This window comes from Lynx rufus, unplaced genomic scaffold, assembly GCF_022079265.1.
Source record: "Lynx rufus isolate CCGP_SWC_20201006 ecotype Redwood Valley unplaced genomic scaffold, mLynRuf1.p SCAF_10, whole genome shotgun sequence".
Classification (NCBI taxonomy): Eukaryota; Metazoa; Chordata; class Mammalia; order Carnivora; family Felidae; genus Lynx; species Lynx rufus.
The window spans coordinates 80,491,312-80,508,300 of NW_025814824.1; the positions used below are offsets into that span (position 1 = coordinate 80,491,312).

At 48.6% G+C, this 16,989-nt stretch overlaps 1 protein-coding gene and 1 long non-coding RNA gene across 3 annotated transcripts in view; one reads left to right on the forward strand and one right to left on the reverse strand.

Moving 5' to 3' along the window:
- Positions 1-10,669: 10,669 nt before the first annotated feature.
- Positions 10,670-16,823, reverse strand: LOC124503687 (uncharacterized). Of its 2 annotated transcripts, XR_006960247.1 has the most exons (4): positions 16,743-16,823; positions 13,993-14,216; positions 12,353-12,386; positions 10,670-11,225 (listed from the first exon to the last, which is right to left on the reverse strand). It is a non-coding gene; the product is annotated as an uncharacterized LOC124503687 (long non-coding RNA). The 2 variants fall into 2 exon arrangements; XR_006960244.1 differs by lacking the exon at positions 16,743-16,823 and having other exon boundaries at positions 13,993-16,016.
- The window catches only part of GSN (gelsolin), a 53,644-nt gene continuing 53,044 nt past the window's right edge, over positions 16,390-16,989 (forward strand). The window contains exon 1 of the mRNA XM_047068895.1: positions 16,390-16,491. The gene's annotated coding sequence lies outside the window, so the exon portion shown is untranslated. The remainder of the gene's footprint in view (positions 16,492-16,989) is intronic.

Here is a 16,989-nt window from a genome sequence, read left to right on the forward strand (position 1 = left end):
TTGGTTGCAACTAATAGACACGTTAGCTTAGCTTAGGCAAGATTTGGAGATTTATTCTGGGCATTCAGGGCTGTCTCCTGGAATTCTAGTACAGAAATACCACTGAGAGTCGTAAGAAACATATATAAAGTTCAAAATATAAAGTCCGGCAGTATTCTTTCTCCATCTCATATCTCACTGCTCTATCTTGTTGCAGACCAGCTTTCTTCATTTTCCAGTCAATGTCACAGAACATATGCGCATCCATAGTTTCTGGTTTTACACACCTAAGTTCAGTCATCCAGACAGAGGCTGATTTTTGTCCCCTGGACCCTGTTCCAAAAATTCTGGAGGAAGGGATTGATCAGTCTAGAAGCTGGGGCTGTCCTATCCAAGGACAAGGGCCTACTTCTAGGTTAGTCATGGTCAGGGTCCAAGGTGTGTGCAAAATGACTGATCTGATGGTTTCTGTGGTATTCATGTGAATGGAGTGGGTGGGAAGAACAATTCCCCGAGATGCGGGGGTGGGAAGCAACTGGGCAGACAGACGAAAGATATCGGGCTGAGTCAGGCCAGATCATGAAGTTTAGAGTGGGTTCAGAGATGGGTGAGAATGATGACTTGGACAGGCTTTATTTTGGGAAAAGCAAATGAGCGGTGCAGAAGCCATGCGTGGGACAAGGATACAGGTGAGGAGACTTGGCTCCCTGCTGCCCCTCAGTCCTCAAAGAGGCAAGCTCAAGTTCAGTGGTCAGTATAGTCCCTAAGGGGTTAGGAAGCAGCCAGGCCAGAGGTGCCCAGGCCAACCCTCGGGGCAAAGGCTGTGCCAGCACTCGAGCATCCATTTACTCCCACGTGAGAGAACCCTTGCCACACCACTGCCCAACATTTGTCCCACATTGTTCTATTTCTTACCATGCCATGAGACCTAAACAGGCCGCACCTGGTCTACTAGACAAGTGCAGCACGACAGCTGCAATCTTCCATCCGTGCAGCTTCTAATCCCATCCCTCCCACCTTCTATTTCGGTTACATGGTATTGAGAAAATCCTGATTCACATGGATAAGTAGTTGCAAACTGAAGCAGTTTTTCATCCCCTCCCACGGCAGCCTCCCGCTGAAGCCACTCTCCAATGAAACTCATCCAGAGCCTTGCATGAGAAGTAAGAAGACATCTTCTGACATCACTAGTAATGGCTAACGGTTGTCGATAACTCCTTGCTCTTCATCAAAATCAGGAGGCCCCAAGATTTAAGGAGTACAAAAAAGTATCCCAAATTGAATAACGTTATCAAGTTTACTCACTCCTTACACTGTGATCCTAAAGAATCTCAATGTCAGCACCGTTCGACCTTCACAAGATTCTGGCAATGAGAAAGTGTAACTAAATCTACCTCACTGCCCCCCTGACTCCTGCCCCTGCAAGGGAGCCCAGACCAACAAAGGCGGTTCACTAAGACTGCAGTCTTAGTTAGGAGAACAAATACTACACGATGGCCAGTTAATAATAATGAATTTTTGCATAGAAATAACATAAAGCGCTTCCACATTCTTTTCTTGATTTGGTCTCCAACAGGCCCTTGAGTTGGTACGATAGATGTTATTTTATAAAGGAGGAAACGGAGTCTCAGAGAAGTGCCATAACCTGTCCAAGCTGCTGACAGATAGAGGAGAAAGCAAGTGTAACTTCAAGTCCTTGGTTTTTCCTTAATCCTTTCTTCCCCTTCCTTCCTTCCTCCCTTCCATCCCACTCCCTCCCTCCCTCCTCCCTTCCCTTTCCTCCCCTTCCCTTTTCCCTTCCCTCTCCCTGCTTCTCCCTCCCTCTCTCCCTACATCCTTCCGTGAGGATCTCTGGATTCCTACTAGGACTTAGGCCCTAGGGTTAGAACTGGGGATTTGAAGATAAATGAGATGGAGTGAGTGTTTTGAAAGAGAGCAGAGGAGACAGATGTCTCCAGAGCTAAAAATAGACACAATGTGGTGTCACCACAGAGGGAGGGAAGATACTTAACTGGACCTTGAAGGGTAAGTAGCATCACCAGGCAGAGGTAATGGAAATGGGAAGGGCACCCTGGGCAGAGGGAACAGAGAGTAGATGCTTGAGAAGATATAAAAGCGCTGAGTGCTGGTGAGGAGGCCATGGGGGAGAAGTGCAGGCGTCCAGGGAAGGAGAGCAAGTGAAGGTGCTGCTGGGCCAAGCAGGGCCTTGAAGGCTGTGCTGGGAAGTTTTTAAGCAGGGAAATGACAGGATTACACGCTGTTTAAAGAAAGATCATTTGGAAGCCCTGGTTGGGTGGACGATTTGGAGGACGAAGTGAAACCAGGAGGCTCGGAGACCAGTTAAGAGGCGGTTGCAACAGTTCAGACCAAAGATGATAAGGTAAGATCTGAGGCGATGAAGATGGGAGTAGGGGGGCTATTTCACAAGAGATTTAGGAGGTGCAGTAACTATGAAGTGGCCTCTGCCATTTTAGTTCTTTCCGAAATTCTGTGTCTTTATCATTTGTTCTTTTCAGAAGATCTATTTATATGCTATCACTCTCTGGAGCAAGTTTCTCAAGAATGGTTCTCCCCTTTTCCTGGTTTTAGGTGGGCAGCAGTGGCCTTTTCTTCCCAGGCCCTATTTTGTGGTGCCTGGTTCCTCCATGAAGAAGGTCAGGGTGAGAAAGAACCCCAGTATGCGGTGGGGGCGGGGTGGGGGGAGCTTTCCACCGCGGTCACCCATGATCAGGCCAGGTGGGCACGTGCTCATGCTGGGCCAATTAGAGTCTTTCTCCAGGGTGTTGAACTTGGATCAAAGAAACCAGCTGCTGCTTTCTGGAAAGGAGTTGGCAACTAGGTACCTGTTGGTTGATGGTTCAAGTGGTGGTTTTCTGAGAAGGAGAAAAAGCTGGTTTTCAGTGAGTGAGAATAATGAAGCCTATGCCTGGAGAGAAACAGAGACAAAGGAAGAGAGGGCTGTGTGTGTTCTCCCAGCACTTGGAGACATGCTTCCCCCTGATCCTGAAGTCCACAGGTTTCCACCCTTGGCTTCCCTTTGGCTCGAGCTAGCTCCCGGCAATATTAACCACACCCAAAGGGACTTTAGGACTTTTGTCTACAGACGCTATTACAATGATCAAATCTTCCGGAAGTGCCTTTGTGTTTGTACACTTTACTCTCTAAGTACTTCCCTTTTCTGCTCATCACTGTTGTTTGTTTTTTAGAGTAAACTTTTTAATTGAAGGATAGCATACATGTAGACAATGTTCCTTTTTAAAAGACCCATCTGTAATCATTTCTTAATTCATTATTCAAAATTAAGTATAGGACAGATTGGTCAATTCTCCCCAAAACATTTACTAGAAAATTTCCCAGTGTTGATAGATAATGGAGGAGTGGAGATAAATAAGGTTTAGTCTATATCATCCAGAGTTCACAACCTATTGGGGGTGGGTGGATGGGTGTGGAGAAAGACATACAATTAAATTATTGTCTGAAAAGTTCTAAACGCAAAGCATTTATTCAACAAATATTTGTCTAGTGCCCATGATGTACCAGGCACTGTGAAACATGCCAGGAAGTCAGTCCCATGGACCCTAAGTGCTAATGGAAGTATATGAAAATAGATGTGGCAGAACTGAAAAGGGTCAATTAACTGTATTCCTGAGGGATCAGGAATGGAGAAGGTAACCTCTGAGCTGAGCTTAAAAGGAGAAGTAGAATGTTGGCAGATGAGGAAGATAGAAAAGGGGCATTTCATGTTCAGGAACCAGCATAGTAAGCAAAGGTATGGGGGTGCCCTGGTTCAAGGACATAACCGAGGAGCTGAGAGAAAATCCCTGCCACCACAGGTGGATTATGAGTTGGGAAGACAGAAGTGTCAGGAAATGAGGCTGGGGGCAGTCCTGGGAATAGGTCACAAAGAGAGTCTTGAATGCTAGGTATGACAGAGATGTTTACCGCTCCACAGATACTCATTTCCTCCCCACATTTCCCAGTCTTCTTGCACTTGGAGGGAACCACATGACTAGGTTCACCAATGGGCTGTAAATGGAGGTCACACATGTCAGTTCTGGGCTCAAGTATAAAAAAAGCAAGTTCTCCCTTAGTTCCCTGTGTTGCCACAGTGACCGGAGGAGGCTGCATGTCCCAAGTGGTGGCCTCTCTGTTGGTCTAGGTTCTCAGATGATTATGCAGAGCACATGTGTGGGACATGTACCATGAACAAGAAATAAACTTTTATCGTGTGAAGTCATTGTGATTTGGGGTTAATTTGTTACTGCAGCCCAAGTTAGCCTATCCTGACTCCCCAGGCTGAGAACCCTAGAGGTAGAAAGCAGCCTTTAGAAGGCTATAAGCTAGTGAGTAGCACCGTCAGATCTGCTGCTATCCACATGGCCCCTATCCATGTGAAACCCACAATGTCACTGTCCCATCTCAGGAGGGATGGAGATCATCCAGTTCAGCTCCCACTTTTCTCCTTCCCCCCTCCCCCCACCTGAGTATAGACGCCCAGAGCTTTCTTGTCACTACACCACTGAGTCCAGGGTCTCATTCCTTGCTTTGGGCTTATAGGTTTTGTCCTGGGGCATTATGTAGGTATCTGTCACCTGGATAAATGGAGCAGGTTCAGGCTGACATCATATGGTATGGGTGGGCATCTCTCCAACTGGGCAGGCATCCAGTGAGTTACTGATGCTAACAGAGTGACCCATCCACCAGCTGCCCACAAAGGAACAATGTGTATAGGCTAACTTGGTGCAGGCACCTTGAGGTTCTCCCTCTGGTCATGGTTGAGCGATCTGAGGCAATAATGCCTCCACTCTCGCTCTGTTCCTCGATGCTCAAACAGTGTCCCTTGAAGCCTTCTTTGCTAGTTCCATTCACCTGCCTCAGTTGAGCTTTGGGTCCTCTTCCCTTTTGGTAAACTGCCCCAGATCAGCTCTCAGACCAGTTTGGTCCTTATGGCAAACCTCCCCATCACTTTGCTCACCTCCAACCCTCTGCCCTTCTGGTTTAGAGAAAAATCTTTCTTTCTTCTTTTGGTCTCCTCCACAGTACTTCCTTCTTTCTCTATTCCAGTTCCTGTTCTCTAGTTCTTTAGCAGATGACTTGGTGACCTAGTAAATCTAGAGTCTGGATCATCAGCAATTAATACAAACAGACCAAGAAAGAGAAAGAAAAGATTTCCCTTTTCTTAAGGATAGGGAAGATTCAACACTCAAGCTGCAGAATAAGTGAGAGAAAATAGTTCTGGGCAAAGAAAAGGTCAACTATACACTGTCTTGGTTTTAAACCAGTTTGAGGCTTCACATCCTGCCACATCCACAGTAGCAAGATTTGGGTCCCCCTAAAACCAGAGTCACTGGTCCTAAAGGCCTTCAGCCTTGTGCCATCATGGGGAGCTGTCTCAGCCCTGGAGGACCATTCTTATCTCCTGTTCTTATTAAGTCCCTCCTCTTTCCTTTTCTTTCCCCCAATTCCCAGTGCCCCAAACTCCAGTTTCCTTGGGTAAAGAATTGCTTCAAATCAGAGCTACCTCTTCACCCAGAGAGGTCATCCTTTACTATTGGATGGTTTTAACCTTTCCCCTCCAGACTGGGCTCCAGGCTTTGGTTTGCACAGCCAGGAGGTCCTGAGACCTGAGAAAGCGTTTTCCCAACATGCAAGCAATTTTCTGCAGGAGGTGAGTTCTTCTATCTCTGGCAAAAAGCATATATAGCAATATTTTTCTGTCTCACAACTTGTGTTTTCTTTCTGTTATTGTTATTACTTTGAATAGATGATACATTTACATGGCTTAAAATTCAAAGGCAACAAAGGGTATACACAGAAAAATCTCCTCTCTGCCCCATCTACCAGCCACCAGAACTCTCCCCTAGCAACCCGTGTTACCAGTTTCTGATGTATCCTTACAAAGTACTTTATACAAGTGCAAGCAGACCCATATATCTCTTCTCTCTTCTTTATTACTCTTCACACACACATGCTGGCATTCCATACATGTTGATTTGCACCTTGTTTTTTTCACTTAAACATATAGATAGAGGGGCACCTGGGTGGCTCAGTCAGTTGAGCATCTGACTTCAGCTCAGGTAATGATCTCACGGTTTGTGAGTTTGAGCCCCACATCGGGCTTTGTGCTGACACCCAGGAGGCTGCTTGGGATTCTCTGACTCCCTCTCTCTCTGTCCCTCCCCCGCTTGCACTCGTTCTCTCTCTCAAAAATAAACATTAAAAAAATTTTTTTTTTCAGTTTTTTTTTTTTTTTTTAATTTTTGGGACAGAGAGAGACAGAGCATGAACGGGGGAGGGGCAGAGAGAGAGGGAGACACAGAATCGGAAACAGGCTCCAGGCTCTGAGCCATCAGCCCAGAGCCTGACGCGGGGCTCGAACTCACGGACCGCGAGATCGTGACCTGGCTGAAGTCGGACGCTTAACCGACTGCGCCACCCAGGCGCCCCTAAAAAAAATTTTTTTAAAACATTTAATCCTTACACCAGCTCTCTACATAAGGCACTATTATTTCCAATTTACAGCAGAGAAAACTGAGATCAAAGATGACAAGTAGCCTGCTGAAGGTGGCATAACAAGGAAGTGTCAGAGCCAGGGTTCCATGGAGGTGTGTGACTCCAGAACGTTCCTCTCCCCCGACTAGAGAGCCTCCTCCTATTAGCCTGCTGAACTGTTGAGAGCCCTGGGGAGGTGTCATTGGAGAGGAAGTGATTACAGTTGGTTATGGGTGAGGCTCAGGAGATGATATGATTTTTTTCAGAGGAAATATAAAGAATATATCGCAACAGGGAAAAATGTTTGCTACATGATATGAGGGGGTGGGGGAAAGCTGTGTTTGTGATTGTTTAGATGTGGTGATCACAGCTATGTAAAAATGGAAATACTTGTGGGTGTGCTGACTTCCCATCCAGAAAATTCTAGGACGTCCTGGGTTTAAGTTTCTGATTGTTGTCAGTCCTATATCAGTTGCTATGCTCTGACTTTAGAAAAGTTGGGGAAATATGGCTACTTTCCTTTAAAGACCATGTTGAAGACATTTAAGTAGTTACTGTATTTGTAATGCCATGAGCACTTAAACATGTATATATTATGGAACAAATGCTGTGATTTGGGGGTACAGTAAGTAATATATATTTTGGTCTTTGTCCCTGGCTCCTAGACAGAGATCTGAAAACCTTTGTAATTTCCTAAGCGATAAAGGTGCTGGGAACATCTTTTGTTCTAATATTTGGTCTTTGACCCTAGTTTCTGACACAGGGCTCCCGAATCCCTTGGAATTTCCTGGTCGATAGGAGCATCTATTGTTCTACTGAGGAGACCCTGTGGGGGTTCCTGGAGAGCTTCAGATGGTTCTGGTCACCAGAAAGACCAAGCCATGATTAGAAGCTTGAACTTTCAGCCCAAATCCCCCATCCCCTGGGAAGGGGAGAAGGACTGAGACTGAGTTAATAATTGATGGTGCCCACACGATAAGGCCTCCATAAAAATCCCTGAGCTGTGGGGTTCAGAGGGCTTACAGTTTGCCGAACACAGAGAGGTGTTGGGAGGTTAGTGCCTCTGGAGGGCACGGCTCCTCGCTCTTTCCTCCACACTCTGCTCCCTGCATGCCTCCACCTGCTGTCCCTGAGTTGTATCCTTTATAATACACTGGTAACCGAGTAAGTCCATTGTTTTCCTGAGTTCTGTGAGCTGTTCTAGCAAGTTATCGAACCTGAGAAGGGGGTGATGGGAACCCTTGATTTATAGCCTGGTGGGTCAGAAGTCCTGGAGGCATCCGCTTGCGATTGGCATCCAAAGTGGGGTGCAGACAGCTTTGTGGAACCGAACCTTAACCTGTGGGGGGCTTTGATGCTGTCTCCAGATATACAGTGTCAGAACAGAACTGAATTGTAGGATACCCTACTGGCATCACAGAATTGGTCAGTGTGGGGGGAAAAAAACCCCTCACATTTGGTTTCAGAAGTAAATTTCTGTGTGAGTCGTAGAGAAGAAACAGTAGTTTCCCTTTACACACACACACACACACACACACACACACACATCACTGTTGTTACAGGGAATAAAGTTGTTTTAAAATATGAAACTTGGAAAAACTAAGTGTGATATTTGATACAAATCTGGAAGGTTAAGGAAGCAGACATTTTAAGAGGGTATCTTAGCCTTACTAATTACTGTAAATTGATATCAATGTCTTGCCTATTCATTAAGAGGCTACTCCAGTCATTGGATTTCTGTGGTGATTGTTTTTTAAAGGTTAGCCTTGACCGACTCCATTATAATTTTTTTCCAACAGTACCAGTGAACAGAATCGAGAGAGGAGCCTTATATTTATTTCAAACAGTGAAAGTTAACAGCTGTCAAATGGTTGTTTCAGAAAGGTTGTTTGGAATTCCTTTATTTGATCACTTGTTCATCCAGCCTTCATGTTAGTTTTTTACAAGTCATTTCACTCATTCATTCACTCATTCCACATGTACTGATCTATTGTGTGCCAAGTTCTGTGCTGGGCACTAAGAGCAAACGGCCAATGAGATTTGGCCCCTGCCCACGAGGGATTCGCTGGTAGCACTAGAAACATAAACAGATGATTGTAACACAGTGTGGTAAGTGCCATTTCAGTTCAATCCAGTAAGTGGGTATTGAGGGTCTGTTCTGTCCAGGTTGCTGTGCTGGGCACTTTCATAGGCAATAGAGAATGAACAATCTGGCCCTGCCTTCAGGGAGCTCACAGTCTAGTGGCGGGGGGTGGTGGGGGGGAACAGTAAACAAACCAGTGACTAAATCATTACAAATAACCATCATTTATAAAGGGATTAAGCAGGGTTCTTGGATGAAGAATAACAGGACAGGGGAACCTATTTCTGCATTATTTTCTAGTTAGTGCTGTGATGGACGCATCACAGGGAACTGTGGGAGCAGGGAAGGGCAGCTAATATGAAATAACCTGGAGCAGTCATGGAAGGCTTTGCAAAGGAGCTTCCCCCGAAACTGAACCTGAACATATAGGGAAGGATTAAACAGGGGCAAAGGTCAAGATGGGCCATCCCAAGAGAGAGAACTGGGGTACAAGCGCGTGGAGGTGTCAAGGTGACAGAGAGTAGGATCTGCTGGGAGATCAGCAGGTGATTCAGTGACAGGTGGGAGGGGACGAGATAGAGCTGGAGAGATAAGGCAAGGCCAGATCATGTGTGGCCACCAGTGCCAGGCTGAAGCAACTTATCTGGATGGTGATAAAATGCAAGGCCTGCCGAGCCATGGCCCTTCGCACATAAGCTTCCCGTAGCTTCTCATGGGTTCCATAAAATGAGGCCGATTGTATTTTACGCCATGTATATTTTGAGAGAGGTGTCATAGGTTGCTTGCTGAACATTTAACTGGCTTTTTTTTTTTTTCCTTTTTTCATCTCTAGAGAAAGATAACTTAAAAGTCTTGGGATAATTCACCTTTTACTGCCTGAAGGTTGCTCCCTCTCATCTCTGAAGGGGGACATGGGAGGCACTTGGAGACCAAAAAAAGAGGGAGATTTGGAGTCCTTGAGGGCGGATACGCTTACAAATTGTGAGGTGGAGACTGGCAGGCCAGGACCCTGGAGAATGGCCATGTCAGAAACTTGAGTGCAGCGTCTGGGCTAAGCAGTGAGGGAGCTGGACTGCTCATGGAGGCCCTGGCACCTGCCCAGGGACCTGGGTCTGAGGGGCATCTGTCTGAGGTTGGGGCTAAAATGGCAAGACTGTGCACCAGGGAAAAAGCAAAACTCCAGGTTTCCAGCTTGCTGTGGGTGTGGGCTGACCCTCTCCGTGCTGGGACGCGTCAGCCTTGGAGTTTGGGAACAAAGAAGAAAAGAAAAGCCCCATCAGGGAAACTTTGAGCTTCTTGTTCATCAGGCATTGGGTTTCTCAAGTCTGTGGCTTTGATTTGAAAAACAAGGTGGTTCAGTCAGTTAAGCTGCCGACTCTTGATTTCAGCTCAGGTCATGATCTCACGGTTCAAGAGCTCAAGCCCTGCATCAGGCTCTGTACTCACTGTGCAGAGCCTGCTTCAGATCCTCTGTCTCCCTCTTTCTGGCCCTCTCCCGCTCCCGCTCTCTCTCTCAAAAACAAATAAATGTTTTAAAAAAAACACTTTTTTTTAAAAGGAAAAGAATTGAAATGATTGCATTTGCACTGTGAGCATCTGAAGACATTCGTACAAATTGCAGCCATAAGGTAAGACAAGCTACAGTGGCTTGACCTAAAGACTAACTGGTGAAGGACAGTTTGCTAGATCTTATGAGACAGATGTCCTCTGGCTCTCCCTGGGGCCAGTACAGCAGAAGCAGGGGCTAAAAAATGCCTGGTTTTGTGAGCCAGCTATAACACCGCCTAGAGGTGGTTACTTCTACTGTCGCAGTTTGCAGATGGCATAACGGAGGCTCCGAGAAGTGAGTGGCTTGCCCTGGATCATCCTGCAAGAAAGAGGCAGGACAGGGTGTGAACTCAGGTATCCTAATTCCCCCAGGCGAGTCTATTTGGACTCCAGCAAAGTGCTGCTAATGCAGCATCCGTGGTGAGAAAGGGGAAGAGGAGAGGGAGGAAGAGAGGGATGGGGGAAGAAAAAGAGAAGCACTGGGAGAAAGGAAAGGAAGAGGAGCCGAGTGGAGGACCCAGAACAACTTTTGACTAAAACCTTAATCCAATCAGCTATTCTAAGTGGTATGTATGTATGTGTTTATTTATATTTTTGTTTCTCCAAATTCCACAGAGGGCAACGCTTTGCTGTCCTGATTGTGTTTCCACTACAACTTGCTACCCAAGATGCAGCACAACATTATTAAAAAAAAAAAAAAGCCCATTGTTCCGTGTTGTGATAATATAATTCTCTGTAAACGGTGCAGTCCAGTGGACAAAGTACTGCACTCTCCCACCCCACTGGTGACCTGCGGGGACAGCTGAATGCCTTCTGGTCCGCTGAGCCCAGAAGAGTGGGGCTGGGCTTTCAGAAACAGCTGGGCCGATTCATCTAGAACAAAAGCCAGCTCTTCCTGCTAAATCCCTGGCAGGCACGGGCTGTGGGGCCAGCGGGCCCTTGTCCCCTTCCGTGGAAACTTCTTCTTGAGCCGGCTCCAACAGTGTCAGTCTCCTGCACGAGAGCCTTCGACAACTTCCCAGCGGCCCCATGCCTTCCGGGCTGGCACGCTGTCGGTCCCATGCGGGAGATGGTGGCCTTGGAGTGAAATCTCAGTTCTCGTTCCATCTGTGCCATCTCCCAGCTGTGCAACATAAACAAGTGACGTCACCTCTCTGAGCCTCCGTTTCCCCGTCTCTGATCTGGGAGTGAGTATAGTTTCAGTCCGGGGAACTTGCTGTCAGATTTGAAGGATAGAATGCCTAGAACAGGCCCCTATGAATACTGCTGTCCTCCTGCTGCCTGGCTTCATTTCATTTTCCCACAACTCTTGGAGGTGGACACAGTTACCAGATGAAGAAACTGAGGCCCAGAGAAGTGTCCTCCAAGGCCTGGCTCATCTGCTTCTTTGTAAGCCTTCTTGGACCCTGTCTGTGTCCCCCAGCCTCATTCCATCCCCTCCCAAGCTTTCTCTGTCTTAGTCTTTATAACAGCCTATTGTAATTGTCGGTTTCCTTGGCCACAGGCCCTGCAAGGGTTGAGTCTATGGCTGATTCATCTCCATGCCCTTAGCCATAAGCGCAGGGCTCGGCACATAACTAGTACTCAGAAAAGCAGTAAGTAAATAATAAGTAAGGAAAAAACACAGACCATGCACTTCTTCTGTGGGTACATAAAAGAATATAAAAATAGCACTGCCTCAAAGATTTTTTTTTTTTTTTGGTGTGTGCACATTAGGGGCTTTATGAATTCTTATTTCTAAAGCACAGCAGTTTATAATATTTCTTAAAATAGGTCTACATTTCTTAAACAACTCAAAATACCTTCCATATAAATAAATAGTGAGTTGTTATAAAGCATTATAGGAAGTGTACAGGGAAGGGCCCAACATCAGGCCCTAACACTGTCAAGATGAAATTAAGTAATCCCTGATCCTCAATGAGAGGCCTGGGAGAAGCCTCGCCTTCCCCCTGACTCCCTTCACCTTGGCTATAGAAAGAACCCGGGCTTGGGGTACCTGGGTGGCTTAGTTGGTTGAGCGTCTGACTTTGGCTCAGGTCATGATCTCACGGCTCGTGAGTCTGAACCCCGCATCAGGTTCTGTGCTGACAGCTCAGAGCCTGGAACCTGCTTCAGATTCTGGGTCTTTCTCCCTCTCTGCCCCTCTCCCACTCATGCTGTCTCTCTCTCTCTCTCTCAAAAATAAAAAGAAACATTAAAAAAAAAAAGTTAAAAAAAAAAAAAAAAAGAACCTGGGCTTTGGAGACATACCTGGATTTGGATTCCAGTTCTATCACTCGCCCAGCTGTGGAAACATAAGCAGGTTACTTTTCTGAGCCTGTTTATGTATTTGAAAACTTGAAGACTATACCTAACTTGGAGGTAGTTGTAAGGCTTAATTGATGTAATAAATTGGCATGATAACATGGCCAGGAAGCACTCAAAATGTGGCAGTTATAATTAAAGTTTTAGTTTTTATTATCCCACTGTCATAGGGCCAGCTGTGTGTAGCTGTGGACAGGCTGTGTTTAACAACCAGCTGTCAAAATTCCTGGAAATTTACCGGCAGCTCTTGTGAGCTGATTGAAGCTAGTTCTAGCACATCACTGAAGGTGCCCAGACTCCCACCCGTCTTCCAGGCCTGTTTTCCTCTGACCTCCACACCTTTGCTTATTCTGTGCCCAGAGCAGAAGATTCCAGCCCATTCCTCACCTCCAATCTTATTCTTTCTATCCTTTCAAGGCCAACTGAATCCTCCTGCCCAGCGACACTGTCTTCTCTGCCTGGTTTCCCTCCCCCTTTCTCTCCATCTACAGGTTATAGTGGGAGCAGCCAGGTTTGTGCAATATGACCCTGTCTCTGTGGCTAGAGTCAACTGGATAAAGGGTAGGCATCTGACCCAAGTTAGCATGTGGGCCACAAACAAAGATTCCGGTTCCCTGCTGGTAAAAGCCATTTTGTGGAAAGCAGAGATGCTCGTCCATTTTGAAAACAGAGGGGCAGAGATGGACAATGGAGCCAAAGCCCTTTCCAGGTAGCCTTTGTACTCGGGCCTGCATCTGGCCTGACCCCAAGGCCCAGCTGCATCCCTGTTCCAAGGCTCCTTGGGGCATTGCAGGATCACCTAAGAGCATCTCTTCAATTAATCTTTTGCACAAAATCCTGATCTTATGCTCTGCTTCTAGGAACCTGCTGTAAGGCATTCGATGCTCAATAAATGCTTGTCCTAATAACTTATTTTTCTGAGGCCAGCTTCAGGAGAGCTCTGTATCCAAAAGAGCCCCAGTAGATCCCCAAGTCTTCCCCAGCCAGCCCAGCCTTCTCCTCTCTGAGTTTCTCCACACCGATTTACCCACATCCCTCAAGCCATTTAATGAGGGTCTCATTGGCTTTCTCTGTGGAAGATGGTCCCCTCAAAATGGTGGTCTTGGCCTTCAGAGATGGCCGGTTCCCACAGGCCCAGTTAATTAAACATAATCATCATAACCCAAACTTTAATTCCAAATTCTGGTAGTCCTGTTTGGTTTTTGTGTCTACTCCTAATACAGTCAACTGTGTGTGGGGTGGGGTGGGGTTTATGGTACAAACACAGGTGCCAAGGGAGGGCCACTCCTGTGGGTGGGGAGAGGCATTCTCACAAAGGGGAGCAACACCGGGGCGCCTGGGTGGCGCAGTCGGTTAAGCGTCCGACTTCAGCCAGGTCACGATCTCGCGGTCCGTGAGTTCGAGCCCCGCGTCAGGCTCTGGGCGGATGGCTCGGAGCCTGGAGCCTGTTTCCGATTCTGTGTCTCCCCTCTCTCTCTGCCCCTCCCCCATTCATGCTCTGTCTCTCTCTGTCCCCAAAATAAATAAAAACGTTGAAAAAAAAATTAAAAAAAAAAAAACAAAGGGGAGCAACACCTCCAAATTACCGTGTAGCCTGTGTGTGGCCTTTGTTTCCCCCACCCTCACTCCTGGGTGGGGGGAGGTAGGTCTTCTGGCAAAAGGATACATCCAACTTCCACCATGAGAGGGGGTCCATATTGTCAAGAACGAGAAGCCATTCACTCTGAAGGTGAGGGTCCAGGGCAGAAAAGGCCTTACTGATGCCTGTAGGCGGTGGGTACCCAGTGGGGAGAGGAGTACAAACAGAAGTCTAGAGAGAAATGAGAAGATACCAACACAGAGGAGACTTCTTAGCACCCATGCGAGGCCAACTTGGCCCTGACTAAAAGGTCAGGCCAAGATCTATCCTGCCCAGCTATGAAACACACGTGTTGATGTATGCAAAGCAAAGCACTAGGAACTTGCTTGTCCCTCCAGTAGAAGTTACCATCGTTGTCCTCATCACCATTATTTTTAATTCTTTCTGGCAGCAGCTTATGCTCACGTGTCTCTCCAGTAAGTAGAGCCATCACAGGGTTGTGTGTGAAAGCCTGTACTCCACTGGCCTCAGTTTCCCCATTTCTAAAGCGAGAGCCTGGTCCAGATGTTCCCAGATGTTTCCTGCATCTCAATCTGATGTTCTCCAGTTCTATGGAGACACAGATTCAGAGGTTTGCCTTTCTTTGCTGGAGAGAAGCTGCTAGGGTTGAAAATGGTATGTTGGATAAACCCAAGGCATGTGTATGAGAGGGATTATAATCAAAGAGCTCAGAGCTGAATCGTGGGTCTCTGCCTTTCTCCCCACTCGGCGCACAGGCGGCCACAGGCAGTCTCTGAAAAAAGCGGAGAGTGGCGGAGAGAGGGGGTGAGCCTCTCTGTGGGGTGGGCACCCTGCTTCAGTCCTTAGAGAAAGTGGAGCTGAGTAGAGTTTCCCTAGCCAGGAAAGGTGGCAGTAGATGTGGGTGGGGAGGGGGGGGATGTGGGTGGGGAGCTGAGGATGAAAGTCGGGAGCACAAGGGAAGCCCAGAACATGGCCTGAGGTGTTCAAGGAATGGTTCCTGTAATTACTAGAGTTGCAGAAGGGAGTGGGGAAGGAAGAGCTGAGCCGGGATTCCCCAGGCCCTGTGGCTTCCCTGGCTGCCACTCCGTGGAAAAACCAGAAAAAAAAAAAAAAACAGGAAGTGAGTATGGTGTTCTTGCCTTCTCTGCTACTTAAACACCAGCTCTTCCTGCTCTGATCCCCAGAACCTGGAAGGTACTGACTTGGTACATTTTCCCTTGTGTCAGAGGGAGGTTTGACCCAGCTGAACATGGGGCCGCCCCCAGCTCCTAGGCTGGCAATGGACATCTTGAGTCGTCTGGTCCGGTTTCCTGGTGTGGGAGTCCTCCCACTTGGAGGCACAGGGCAACTCAGGCAAGAGGCCTGAGAACCCACGTTCGCAGCGGGCCTGTTGGAAGGGAAGGCCACCCTGTGTGTGCCCTGTGCCATCACACACGCCTGTCTCTCAAATCCACGTGAGAAGCTGCTGAGGTGAAGAAAACATTAACATTTGTTCAAAAGTGACCTCGCACTCATCTTTTTGACAACGAGGATGTTCTCGATCACGGAAAAGAACGTCTGCCCTCACACTGATAAGAACGACCATTTGTGGAGAAGCCACAGTACCTGCCCTTGTGCTCAGTCTTTGTTTCCCTGCGTCTTCCCAACAGCCCCACGAGGAGGCAATCATTATATCCATTTCACAAGGGACGAAGTGACACTTCAATAATGTTGCTGTCACTTGCCCAAAGTTACAGGCCTGCTGAGTGTCGGCAGTTCCAAACAAGGCCTTATGATTCCAAAGGCCCTCAAGATTCTTTTTGAAGGTTCTGTTTGAAGGACAGGGATGCACTTGGCATTTCTTGTTCTTTCATTCTGAATGAAGTTGGGAAACGTTCTCCTTTCTTTCAGTGGGTCTAGCAGCTGCTTGCACATCTCCCTTCTTTTGCTGGTGGCCCATCTCAGGCTCTCCTGCAGGGGGCTTTGCCTCCTGAAGTCGGCACTCCCAGAAGCTGAAATCTGCCTGGTTGATCCCAGCTGAGCAAGGCGCGCCGCCCATCCCAGCCTCTTTGGCCCCAGCCCAGCCCAGGAGCTACTACTCTGGGTCTCTTCCCCCCGGCCCCCGACGACCCCCAACCTCCTGGAGATATCCCCGCGGTGCCTCGAAACTCCGTTTATTCCCGGGAAGGCGGGGTGCGGTTGTCTTCCTCGCGCGGATGTAGCGAGGGGGTTTGGCAAAGTAGTGCAGACCGCCCGGGACGAATGCAAGTCTGCAGCCGGAGTCGCCGTCCGCCCAGCTGCCTGCGTGGGGGGGCCGGCGCTCCTCCCCCACTCCCACCCCCCCACCCCCCACCCCGCCCCGGCCCCGCCGCCCCGCCCCGAGGGCGGCTCCCGCCCGCGCCCTGCCCACCGCGTCCGAACGGGCGCACAGCCCCCGCTCCGCCGCCCGGAACCAGCTGAGCACAGCTGGACCCTGCAGCCGTCGTCGCCAGCGCCTCCGCAGCAGGTAAGGGAGGGGGGCGGCCACGGCCCCGGCCCCGGACGTCTTGGGGATCCCGGGCATCTGGGTCCTTCTCGCTCCCCTCTAGGTCGGAGCTCGTCCCGGCAGCGGGGCATCGCTGGAGAAGGGCTTCCTCCCTCACCCTGCTGGTCTCCCAGGGAACCAAGAAGGGTTGGATTAGGGGGGCTAGGGCCGGGGAGGAGGGAGGCCGGGCCTCCACCTACAGGCCCCGCTGTGCTGCAAGCACCTGAGCTAACCTTGACCCCGCCCCCGCGGGTGAGGGACCTGGGCTCAGGGTCACCCCGGCGCTCGGGCACTCGGTGTATCCGACCCGGGCTTGCAGGTGGCCGCGCGTCTGCGGTTTGGGCGGTGGCTCCGCGGGAGAGTGTGCTCGGCGGAACCTCGACTCCAAGGTAATAATGCCTTCGCCTGCTCTCCCCGGGCGACGAGGAACCCTCCGCCTCCTTCCTCTTTTTGGGCCCAGGTCTGTTAGAAACTTCTTCC